Genomic DNA, 13,286 nt, shown 5'->3' on the forward strand with positions numbered 1-13,286 from the left:
CGTGAGTTGCTCTTACCCATGGCTGTGATGATGGCAATCACAGTGACAGCTGCCTGCATGGACGCCTATCAGGCTCTGGACCTGGTGCTGATGACCCATAGTCATGATTTTGTTTACCTTCACCAGGCTCCTACATGATATCTTTAGGCCCATTTTTATAGGAGAAAAGTGTAGCTGAAAGCTAAGCGACAGCAGGTGCTGTCGTAAATCTGCACCCGGTATACCTTGAGCTGGTGACAGCTTTCCAGGTATCCACACATGTTTAAGAGCCAGAGCCCCAATGCCACCCACTATTCTGTTTTGATTTTTACATCAACCTTTTGAGTTCGAAGGAGCAGGTTTTATAAATGAGAAAACTGGGGATTGGAGCTATTAATCATGCCAGGCCACGCATCAGTAAGAAGCACAGTTGAGGTTTGAACTCGGGGAACTTGCTGCCGTTTCACTCTGTTCTCCTGCCATGTCCATCTCCAGCGATGCCCAAGAGGCAGCAATACTATTACTTTAGATTAACAAGTGTTTGAGTTTCCTGAGGCTGTCACAACAAATTATACCGTCTTTGTGGCTGAAAACAACACAAGTTTATTTTCTCCGTTGGGGAGGTCAGAAGTCCAAAGTCAAAGTGTCAGTAGGGCCCAGCGGCAGTTTCTCCCAAGGCCCTAGTCTGATTCCAGCTTCTGCTGCTTCCATGGCTTCCTCTGTTTGTGGCTCAGCGACCCCAGCCTTCATCTTCACGTAGACCTCTCTGCACCTGTGTCTTCTGCTCAGCTGCCTCTGAGCACTTGCCATTGGATTTAGGGGTCACCTGGACAAACTCAGATAGTCTCCTCCGGAGGTCCTTATCACGATTAAGCCTGCAAAGACCCTTGTTCCAGGTCAGGGCCCAGGCACACCTTCCAGGGGTTAGAACGGTGCTGGGGCCAGGGGCCTGCGGTTCAGTGCGCTGCACGAGCTCACTAGTGGAAGGATACATACCGAACTCAGCGGAAGGCATATACAATTCATTCCTGTTTGTCTCCAGTTACTTCCTTCCCAAATGCTAACTGAGGGCTGCCATAGGGAGGAGGGTTTTTTTTTTTTTTTTTTGGAGTGACCATCTTCAGATTAGGGCAACCTGAGGAGGTGGCTCTGAAAGTGGAGAGGCTAACTGGACGGCGGAGAGGCGAGGAGACTCATTTAGCACTGGGGCAGCAACCCAAAGGAGGAAGAGACAGCTGCCACAGTCCTGGAAGCAGTGTTGGCCCAGCCGTAGTCTTCCCAGGCGGGCTTTGGGTGGCTTGTGCACGGTTATGGTGACAGAAGCCTGCTCTGCTTCTGGGGACAGGTGGGAAGGAGAGGAGGCGGCCATCAGCGGCTTGCTCTTGGTTGGTTTCATAGCACTTCAGCCTGCTGGGGGTGGTACGTGGGCAGGACAGGAGGGAGGGGGGCTTCCTGCCCCAGAAGCACCTGCTGGCCTCGGACCCAGGCTCTCTGCAGAGGAGAGAGCAGCACCAGTGGCAGCTGCTCAGCCAACTTCTCCAGCCACCTGCTCTCCGGGAGCCCTTTCATAGCAGCAGAAACAAGCTCCGCGGGAGGCAGCCGGATTGCCACTCCCAGGGGAGGCTCAGCTTACAGTCACTCCCAGTTTGTACGGTAAATGCGCTTCACGCAGTCCTGGCTGAGCCGGCCTGGCACGGTGGCCTCCGGGAATTTGGCTAGACTTTTTCTCACAAGGAGCAGGCATGACCCACAGGCCGGGAAAGCCCTTCCCCCAGCCGATGCTCCTGGCCGACCCTGTCCAAGCCAGGGCCGGAGCGCAGCCCTCACCCGCACCCTAGAGCCGCGCCGAGGCTTCACTGGCTTGGGCCCCGTCTGCCCGTTCTGAAGTTCTTTTGCCTCTGCGAATTCTGTTTCCCTGCCATTGGGGAGGGTGTTTTACAGACAGGAGAATCACCCTGCTGTGTTTCACGGTTGTAGATTATCTGAGAAGAAACAAGCAACAATGCCTCAGAAGGGGTAACCAGGGCTGCCTGGACAGTCGCAGGAGCCGGGTTTGTGCGTGGGCGCTTTCCCAGGTGAACGGAGGTCTCTTCCTGCCCGGAGCTCTGAAGCTGCAAAGGGTGCTTAACGCCGTGGGGCATGAGCTCTGGCCAGGCTTAGGTGAGACCCTGGAGGTGCACTGAGCATCCCCCCACCAAACAGCTCCCCCGGAAGCGGGGCCAAATAGCAGCTCAGGGGGAAGCCGGTCTTCCCTGGACTGCAGAGGTGGCTCCTGCCTGTCCGGAGTCCACTGCGAGGTCGACAATGCGTGCTGCGTTCTCTGCACTTTCCTCCAGCTGTCTCTTGGTGGCTTCCCTAGCCCCATCTGAGGGCTACTCTTGTCTTTAGCTCTGTATCAGTTTCCTACACTGCAGTAACAAGGTAATGTCAACTGGGCGACGTAAAACCACGGGCAGGTGGAGAAGCTCGCCATCGAAGCGCCAGCAGGGCCAGCGTCCGCTGCCCTCCCAGCGGCTGGTGGTTCGTAGCACCTCTTGGCGTGCCTTGTCTGGCAGTTGTAGCCTCCGCCTGCTTCAGTCTCTGACTGACGCTGCATGGTGTGCCCCCCTGTGTGTCACTCTTCCTCTTCTCCTAAAGACACCAGCCCCACTGCTCGAAGTGCCTGTTTGACTCCAGGACGAGTTCATCTTAACTAATTACCCCAGCCGGGACCTCATTTCCGAACAGGATGACATTCTGAGGTTTCAGGAAGAAGGTAACTTTCGAGGGACTGGAATGCTCTTCAACTCAGCACGCATGCTCTTACTCATTTTCAGAAAAGAATTGTATAATCTGCTTGTCACTATAGCGTAGAGGACCGATGAGTCTGTATATATCACCAGAACGTTAAGTGGGACCAGCGTGTAAGCCTAGGGGCAGCGTGGGTGATGAGGAAGAATGGTTGGTGGATGAATGGCTCTCTGGTGGTAGAATTCCATGCACTAAGGAGACTTGGGATCCAGAAGACTCAAAGGGACAATGTGGCCCTTCTTCCTAACCCACTGAGCGCCTCCCATCTGCACGCTAGCACTTTTATAAAGGTGAAGATACGATGTCAGGGCGTTCTCGAAGGAGTAGGCATCAAACAGTAGTACAGAAGAGAGGGACCTCTGACTGGTGTCAAGAGACCTAGGCCCACGCTTTGGGTGTGCCTCCAGCCAGCGTGGACCCTGGAGCACTTCTGTGTGCCCCACGCTCCTCTGTAATGTGAGAGAATAGGATCCAATCCTTCCTCTAATATTTTATAATCATTAATGTGGGCACGTTAGATGATACTCTCAAAGGTCACTTGGATTCTCTGGCGCTTCCCTCCTTGCCACCTCCTCTCTGCAGGCGAAACCACCATAAATGAACATTATCCGGCGCATCCCCACCAAAATGAGGTGTCCAGAGCAAAAGGCTGGCTCATAACAGTGGGCACACCTCGGAGACGACCTTCTGAGTCAGAAAATTTCACGAATACCATTTTTCTATTCAAATAGGGACTATATCAGGTACTAGATTTATATTACATCTATATTATATTATATATTATATTGTATTATATTAATTGTGTGTGGTAGTAGCCTTGCCCCACAATTTGCAGTCAACCAGATAAACCTGTCATACAGACTGGTTAGGCAGCAGGCGTAGCTGCGTTGCCATGAGAAACAGGATGGACTGAATTGCATCCTCCTAACACCATACTCTGAAGTCCTGACCCTCAGACTGTGACTTTGTCTGGTAATAGGGTTTTTGCAGGGTGTTCACTAACTAAGGTGAGGTCATACGGAATGTGCAGTAAGGTGGGTCCTTAGTCCAGCATCACTGGGGTCATTTGAAGCCATCCACATGAAGACGCACACACAAGGAGAAAGTCACAAAGAGGAAGGTGAGGTTGGGGTTAGGCAGCCATAAGCCAGAGAACATCAGGGTTCCACAGTCCACCAGAAACTGGGAAGGGGGGAGAGAAGATTGCCTCCTGGCTATCCGAGGGAGCTCAGTGATGCCGCTGGCGTCTTCATTTTGGACTTCCAGGCTCTAGAACTTTCTGACAGCACGTTCTGTGAGGCTGCTTTGTTACAGCGAATTCAGAAGGCTTCTACAGGCCCTCCGGAGGCTTCCAGGAAGGCTTCGAAGAGGAGGTACCAACACAGAGGCCTTCAGCATGAGTGGGAGTGGCTAATGGAAGGGTGTGAGTGGTGGATGGGGTCGGCCACAGGGCTCCAAGGGAAGGGAGCAGCACACACAAAGGGCTGGGGAAGAACTCCTGGTGGAATGGGGACTGGTGTGGGTGTCCACCAGGCTTGATGGGGAACAGAGAACAAGGCAGCGAGGACAGTGACTGAGAGCCAGATCCCCTGCTCCTGTTTAGGGAGACTGCAAAACACGAATGAGCACTGTGGGCGCCACCTGCTACCCGCTCTGCCGTGCACCTGTGCGTGCCTGATTCACCACGGCGAATCCAGTAAGGAAATCAGAGCATGCAAAGCTTTTCTGCCTACAGTGCTCCTCCAGACCCAGAAACTCCAAAACTCATTTACTCCCCAAATATTTATTTAGTGTTCAAGGTTGTACCCTAGGTAGGAAAGATCCGGAAATGTATAATAACAGTAATACCTAACATTTACCCAACACTGATTATGTACAAAGCACCGTGCTTAGTGCTTTACGTGGATTATCTCACTCAATGCTCTTAACACTTTCACAGAGTCTGTAACATTATTATCCCTCTTTCACCGAGAAGGAAGCCAAACCTACAGAGGCTAAAAACCTCACCCAAAGTGTTTCATTCAGGAAGCTGAGAAGTTTGGACTTGAGCCACGGTAGATTTCATCCAGGGCCATGCCTTTACCTTTTGTGTAATACAAATCCCTACCTTCTATAATCTGGAAGGAAAGCCCGGACAACCGTAACTCAAAGCATGTTGAACGGTCGGAATTTCTTGGAGCTTAGAGAAGGTGGAAGGTGCACTGGGTAGCAAGGAGAGGGGAACAGGCAACTTCTGGACCGGGAGGTCAGCTTTGAGCTGAGCACTGAAGGGCATGTTGCTGATCGTGCTAGAAGCCTGCCAAGCACATGCTGTGTATCAAAATCTGTGCCAAGACTTCACGCAAGGAGAGTAGGTACTACCCTGTTAGCCCAGCTAACAGGCTAGAGAGCGAAGGCACGGAAGAGTTGATGTAATTTGGGCAGGTGCACCTCGAGTGCGTTGCGTGGCGTGTGATTTAGATAGATGTTTCTGGGGTGAGTTTGGGGGCACTAAGTATGTAAGTTCAGTGGGGTTCAGCTATGCTTCGCATTCAGTGCCCCCCCCCAACTCCCATGACTTAAAGGTTAGGTCCTCAGGGTGGCAGTATTGGGAGTTGAACCGCTAGGAGGTGGGAGATCCATGAGTCACTGGGGGGATGCCCTTGGAAGGCCGTTCTCAGAGTGAGGTTGTTATAAAAGCCCGAGTTTGGGCCCAACTCCTCCCCCTCTCCCCCTCTGCCTCTCTCTCCCCCTCTCTCCCCCTCTCCCCCTCTCTCCCTCCCCCTCTCTCCCCCTCTGCCTCTCTCTCCCTCTCTCTGTCTGTATCCTGGCTCACCACGTGGTCTTTCCACAGTACACATTCTGCCATCACCATCTGCTGCCCCTGCCAGAGGCCAAATCAATGAGCCCTCCCAATCTTGGACTTGAACCTCCAAAACCATGAGCTAAATAAACCCTCTCTCTGTACAAAGCCGTATTTTGTTGTAACGCAGGGACGTGAGAAAGGTCGGCTGGGGCCTGATAATGCCAAGTCGGGATTCCAGCTGAGGGAGTTTGGACTAATTCAAGCAGGCAGTGAGGTTTTGACCAGGTGGAACGAGGACAAACCTAGACAGGGAGATGAGCTGGGACCTGTTACAGTGAACCGTGCCCATGCACCGGCTAACAACATGGGCTGAGTTCCTGCACTGTGCCGGAACGGAACAGTCAGCTGGGGAGAGGGGGCCTTTGCCCTCCGGCAGGTGACAGTCAGTGACAGCGGCAGCGGAGCCCTGGCCAAGGCGAGAGCGGCAGCGAGGGGAAGCGGGGTGAGAGTTGTGGTACCTTACAGTTAGCATCCGCAGGACACGGCACCTAAGACACACACACTGCTCTCTCGTTGGAAAATGAAAGGTGGGTAGGGGCCAGCCCACCTGGAAGGTACCTGTGAGACTAAAAATCACCACTTAAACACTGTTGAGCACAGTTTTCCCTCTCCCAGTCCTACAAGCTCATCTGAGGCTGGGCGTGAGGGGTCGGCGGCAGTTACAGCGGCAGCGCCGGCCTGCCCAGCCTGGCCGACGAGGCGGTTTCACAAGCACATCCCGGTGCTCAGCCTTGGAATCCCCCTCTGGCTACTGGCCTGCTCTGCTCTTCAGGGTTGGCGCACTCGGCCCCTTTGCTTCTCTGCCCTTCTCTCTCCCTCCCTCCTGCCGCCAGCCTCTGGGCTGTGTTCCGCTTGTTACAGCTCGGCCGGAGGTGGGCCTGGGAGAGACTCCAGGATTCAGACCAGTGTCTCTGGCTCACCAGGAGCAGCTGTGCTAACAGCCAGGGTTGGGGGAGGGAGGTTGAGGTTATGGAGTCAAATGTTTCCCCCTCATTACTCCAGCCCCGGCTCCCTCTGCCCATCTCAATTCCATCAGGCGTCAGAGCCCAGCTCTCCCCGCAGCGGCTGTGTATAGTCGAGACTGATCATGGAGCTCATAGTGCAGGCACAGCGCTCTGGGCCCCCTGACTCGTGTCTACACTGCTCATTACCCCCTTAGGATCCAAGGGGAGTCTGTGCCGCCAGAATTCACCTCTGGGCCTTGGGAATGCCCTGTGCTTCTTGACCCACACAGCCAAAGGGATAATTGTTAGCGTTTACATGAAATGGCACATTGTGAGGATTGCGAGTCAATTTACCTTCCATTTCATTGGTGAGGTGGGGCGTTTTGTTCCCATTTTATAGACGGGCAAGTTTCAGCTCAGTGGTTAACATGAAAGACTGGGCTCCTGGGGAGGAAGTGAGTCGGAGCGAATGCTTTCTCATTCTGAAGCCATGTCTCCCTCGCAGCACAACACCTCGGCCTTTGCGCCGTGGTAGTGTTGATTGGCTTTGTTTATTCTGATCTTTCCCGAGAGGAAGAACAGGGAAACATGTTTGATGCCCAGGGGTTCTCTGAACATCACGACCTGGGTATTTCTCCCAGCCCAAAGCCGACTGGTATCGGTGCTCTGTGTTTTAGACTCAAAGCCAGCCGCAGGGGCACACTTCCTTCCTCCCCGGTCAGCCTGGTGAACCTGCTTAGCTTTCTTCTGCTCAGTCCATCTGGAGGGTTGTCCCTGTCGCCCTTCTCGCCTCCTGTGACTGCAAAGTCCTATACTGAAGTGGCTCCCTGACGGATCTCTGCCTCTGGGCCAGAGTCCCAGGAGGCCATTCCTGGGCCGGGTCGCTGCCAGTTTTAGGTGTTGTGAGCTAGGAAAAGGCCTCCATAAACACGAGCCGCTCCTGTGGCTCTTCAGCAGGAGTGGACAATGCCGTCATGGCCAAGTATCCCCTGTGTCTTCACTAGGAAGCTGGACAGCTTGAGACGGCCCAGAGGGATGTAGAGGGACAGACCCCAGTGGCCGCAGGGACTGAAGGGGTGGATCCCGAGTCACCAGCAGAGGCTCCTCGTGTCCCAGGGCAACAGAGCCTCTTGTCATGAGGCCGCTTGCTCTCTAGTGATGGGAACGCCCCCGCCAGCCCTCAACCCAGCTGGGCAACACAGCCGCTGAGGCACAGCCGCACTCTGGTGAAAAGCCAGACGGAAAATGAAAGGCGAGTTAGGTCAGTGGCCAGCCGCAGAAATGAGACATAACCCGCGTGCGAGCGCGTCTGGGCGAAGGCGAGGGGCGTGTCTCACCAAGGGCACTGCCCAGAATCCCAACTGGTCCTTGTACCCAGGTCAGCCCTGCTCCCCAACGGTGTGATCCGGGAGGTAATAGGCAGGGTTTGAATTCCTCTCTTCTTTACAGAGCTGGTGAACTCGGGTCAACCAGGCAGGGGCGGGGGAGGCGGAGGGTGTTCCACTTCCGGCTGTAAGCAACGACCTGGTGGCCATCTGTGGAGTTCTGAGCAGGGCAGTGCCCCGGCCCCCAGCTAGCCGGGTGTCTGCCAGCCGGGTAGGCCAAAGGCCATAAATGTTTCCTCTTGGCCAGTGGGCCAGAGACTCCCCAGGTGGAACAGAACTCTGGTTTAATAGCATGGAACAGAAGCGGCTACACAGCTGCCAATACGTCCAGGAGCCTAGGAGTAAACAAGGGGGAGAAGTGGAAGAGAAGCAGCCCTGCCGGTTTGATTTGCTGTGTCTGCATTGACGCTGCATTTGTATGCATGGTTTCTCTAAATAGGAGGCGGACTCTGATGATTCCCTTTAAATCTCAAGGCCAGAGATATAATGGCATGCCATTACTCCTTAATTACATGGTAACTACTATGCCATTACTTTCTAACTCCAGTCTAATTGCAACTCACTTCTGATTAGTAGGCAATAAACATTCGCAAACAGGGTCCAAGATCTGTTTCCACAAAATTTACTCAGCTTAAGTTAAGGAATGCAAACATACAAATTGGGTGTCCGCAGGGAGCCTGCCCCAATAATTATCGTAAGGAACACTGGCTGAACTTGAACATCCTGTCTGATTAAGTAAGAAGAGAGTTGGGGAGAAAGTAGGTAGCTCTCCCCACCTATAATGTGAGAAGTCCAGGCTTGGAGTCTGAAGTCTTGAACTCCAGTACTAACTCTGATTCATTGTCTGTGTGATCTTGGCCCAGCCCTACACATTTCTGGGTATCAGTTTCCTGACCGAAAATGAGTAATATAAATAAAAGCAATTTGGCAAAAGTCAAGATTTTAAAAGGTCGTTCTTGTAAAAAGGCTCTGTGAAATTGGAAAATGTTGTGTAGGTATTAATTATTACTGCTATTCCTAGTGTTAGGAACATCCTTTGATAGTGAAAGAACGCAAAACTATTCCTACTCCTATTTCAACGGCCCACACCCCCAAATACTTGTGACAGCAAGGGCTGGGCCAGGTCAAAGTCGGGAGCCGGGGACTTAATCCTGGTCTCCCACGTGGGCGGCAGAAACCCAGACACTTGAGCCATCAGTTCTGCCTCCCAGAGTCTGCATTAGCAAGAAACTGGAATCAAAAACAGAGCCAGGACTCCAATCCAGGTGCTACAATATAGGACCTGCTAGGTCAAACTCCTGCCCCCAGCTCAATATTTAAAATGCGATCTGAGTAGGAGGGGCTACCACCCGATCATCTGCCCAGGCCTGAAGTCCAGGCTGGATGTCCCACATCCCTCTCCCGGGAAGCCCAGGGAGCAAAGTTGGAAGAGGAAGGAAGGTCCCAGAACCTCCGCTCTGTCCGCTGGGAGCCAAATGGCGACTGAGAGTTTGTGGCCGGCCAGCCTCCTCCAAAGATGCCGTTCCTAATCCTATCAGCAGCACTGGCCTTGCTTTATCTCCACTAACGTGATTGAGCCATTTCCAGCCTTCACCCTCAGGAAGGAAGCCGTTTGCAGCCCCGTGAGGTGGTGAGCCCACATGCCACAGAGCAGAAGCCCGCAGGCCGTCCACTGCAGGAAGGAGCCCAGGGCTGTTTTTCCTCAACTTAACCCACGTGCCCAGCCAGTCAGCCGCGGGTCAGGAAGGCTGGGTGTAGACTGGTCCCATGTGTTCACACAGGCCCGGGCCTGGCACTGGAGCCCCAGTCCAGAAAGACCCACCAAGCCTCTCCTGACTACCGTCCTTTGTTCCTAACTAGCCCAAACATGCAGCTCTAGGGTCCGGAGCAGAACACCTCCAGACACAAAGCCCTGATCAGCCTGTCCCTTATCAAGCCTCGTTTTAGGGACTACCAAATTGCCAGGCGCTGGGTGCGAGCCGTGGAGCCTCAGTCCTTCTTGACTGTAAATACGTTGAGAGAAAGGGTCACGTAGCACGTGTATATTTGTTGAGTAAATGATTAGGTTCGAGCTCACTGATGGGAATCAAATTTTTAAGAACAACAACGTATCTTCAGGGAACTTGGGAGAGTTTACGTTCCCACGCTATCTGATTCTCTTCTCCAGCCTTTCTCTTTTCTTATACGTGGTTTGGGATTTTAAAGACATCACAGAAAGATTAAGGGTACATTTGTCAAGGTCATAAGGTCCTTATTTAATTTGTAGAACTGCCGTATTATTTTATACGTTAAGAAGGGTGGGTTTTTTTGTCTAATTGAAAACAAAAATCTATCAATGCCAACAGTCGAGTGCTCAAGGGGGTGGAAAGTGTCCGTGTTTAGCACCGCTGTGGGCCCAGCCCATCGGCTGTGCGTGTGTCTGCGTTTCTGAGAGAGAAGGCCGACGCCCACAGACGGAGCTCCCTGTGCTCAGCACTTCACCAGATAGGCTCAGGCCAGGGACGGCAACAAAAGGGGGTCAGATCTGCAAGCAAGACCACATGGGGTGGAAGAGTGCCGTCTCAGGGAAGAGTTAGGGAGGAAACAGCAGAGGAAACCCTACCCAAATAGGAGGAACACAGTGGACCTATGTGGAGGGCGAGGACACGCACACGTAGTCCCCCAGCAGCCGAGAGCCGCGCCAGCGTCAGAGAGGGAGGTGAGACCAGACTGCAGCAGCCCGAGCCGCTGGCAGGAGAGCTGCAGGCAGAGCCTAGGGAGCCGTGGAGAATGACGAGCAGCTTAAACTTGGTCTGGTAACAAGCATTTTGTTCCCGTCGGTGAGAAGCAGCGGGTCAGCTCCTCACCTGGGAGACCTTGAACAGGAATTTAGAGCAACCGTGTCTGGTCTCCCCAGAGGTGAGCGAGGAGGGCATCTGGGAGTCTTACTGGGTCGTTTTGGCCCCAGTGTTCTTGGTACACCACGTCCTGGGACACAGACAGACGCAGGGAGTTTACAACGTTCACTGTCACCAGGGGCTCGGGGCTCGGGTGCAAGTGTGGCCAGGTGTGAGGACTTGCCTGCGTTACCCACGGATCCGCTGCCGTCCGCACACACGGGGCAGCCTCGTGCTGAGACAGTCGTGCCAAGACTGTTTACTCACACGTTTTAGGTCCCACTCTCTTGTCTGTCTTTCGACCTGGCTGTATTAGTAGGTGTTGCGCACGTGACCAAATCCCAACAGGTACGTAATCCCATCTGCCGGGATCTCTGGGTTGAGTGACTTTTTATGAGGTCATTTAAATTCCTTTTGCTTTACCTCTGTCCTCATCAAGGGAGCCTTCTGATTATGGCTTGGCTTCCCAGGTCCTTAGACTACAGGGAGAGAATGCACTAATCGGGCAGCCTCTAGTCTCTGGCTGTATGCTAATTGCTTCTTATTGTAGCTTAATCAGTTGGCCTTCTGACATCGCCCTCTGTCTCACATGCAGCTCAGCTGACCAGGTCACTCCCCAGGGCCTCCTGTCACCTGGCCAGGGGCCGAAGCTTGTCTCTCAGCCTGCAAAGTGACAGCCACGTCCACTAGCACAGGGACACCTGTAAGTAGCCCCTGCGGATGACATCACTCTGTCCAGCTGTTGTTTCATAAAACCCTCGAGTCTCTTCGACCAGACGTCAAAATGTGTAGCCCCCAAATCACTTCAACCTCAACAGCCACTGAAAACCAAGAGGGAACACGGGCTCCGTGCAAAATCCCAACATTTAGCTTTTTCTGTCCTTTTATTGATTTGCTGCTGTTACTCTCAGCCCTACTCCCGTTCTCTTCTCCCCATAGGCAAGCACGCTAATGTACTTGATGGATGCACGTTGTTCTTCAAGTTATCTCTATGAAGGGTCTTCGAAAATTCATGGAAAAGAGAATTAAATGTATGAGCTTATTTTGGCCCCAGTTTTGATATCCATATATATTTTATTCATAATAATGATTTTGCTAAAAATGTCTCTAATTTTTAAAAAAGATTTATTTTCAGGGCGGCGCTGTGGCATAACAGGTAAAGCCACCGCCTGAAGTGCCGGTATCCCATATGGGTGCCGGTTTGGGTTCCATCTGCTCCACTTCCGATCCAGCTCTCTGCTGTGGCCTGGGAAAGCAGTAGAAGATGGCCCAAGTCCTTAGGTCCCTGCACCCACATGGGAGACCCGGAGAAAGCTCCTGGTGCCTGGCACAGCTCTGGCCATTGCGGCCAACTGAAGAGTGAACCAGCAGATGGAAGATCTCTCACTCTCTCTCTGTGCCTCTCCTTCTCTCTGTGTGTAACTCTGACTTTTAAATAAAATAAATAAATATTTTAAATAAGATATTTATTTATTTGAAAGGCAGAGTGAGAGAGAAAGAAGGAGATTTTCCATGCTCTGGTTCACTCCCCAAATGGCTGTAACAGCCAGGACTAGACCAGGCCAAAGCCAGGAGCCAGAACCCCCACCCCCAAGGTTTCCCATATGGGCTGCTGCAGCCCAGGTGCTTAGGCCATCTTCCTCTGCTTTCCCAGGTGCATTAGCAGGGAGCTGGATCAGAAGCAGAGCAGCTGGGACTCAAAACAGTGCTCTTATATGGGGTGCACACATTTCAGGCAGCAGTTTCACAACACTGGCCCCTGAAAAAAAATATTTTTTGCACAAAAATAAACCCATTTTCCATGAACTTTTTGCTAGTGGGCTCATATTTATTATTGATTTGTGTTTGGGGTTTATGTAAATCACGTTGGGTTATAGCCACAGTAGATAGCTACAGATACAGTAAGATCTTATTCTCTGCCTTGTTGAAAGCCCCGTCTGTATTTCATTTGGACTTGTAGCTCCTTCCTACCATGAAGTGCACAGGTCATGTTTGGCTTATCTGTTCCCAGGGGCAGACACTCAAACCCCACACTCACTGGTAGCTCCAGGGCTGGCCCCTTCCATGGTTCCTTTAGACTTGGGGGAAGGCCTTGTTATGCCCAGTTCAGTCGTCCCCAAAGACCACCAAGGAGCCGATACCGCTGTAAAGCACACGAGAGTTTTATTACAGGTCCGGCCTGGTCTCTCAATCAACACCGACCCTTCAGTTAACAGGGTTTTTATAGGGTTTTCAGAGACATTCTATACATCATGGTACCATTTAGCAAATCATCTCATTCCGCGGGAAATTCAAAGGACATCTCCTAGAATTGATTAGTGCATCCAGTGGCGGGAACGGACCTACTAAAGGTGGTTGGATGGCTTTGGGGTTGATGCCTTTCGAATTGATTGGCCGAAGCATAGGGTCCGAGCTGCTGGGCTGTACCTGCCGAACTGCAGGGTCTCGGGTAGCTATCAGTCACCTT

Source organism: Lepus europaeus, chromosome 5 (assembly GCF_033115175.1).
Source record: "Lepus europaeus isolate LE1 chromosome 5, mLepTim1.pri, whole genome shotgun sequence".
Taxonomy (NCBI): Eukaryota; Metazoa; Chordata; class Mammalia; order Lagomorpha; family Leporidae; genus Lepus; species Lepus europaeus.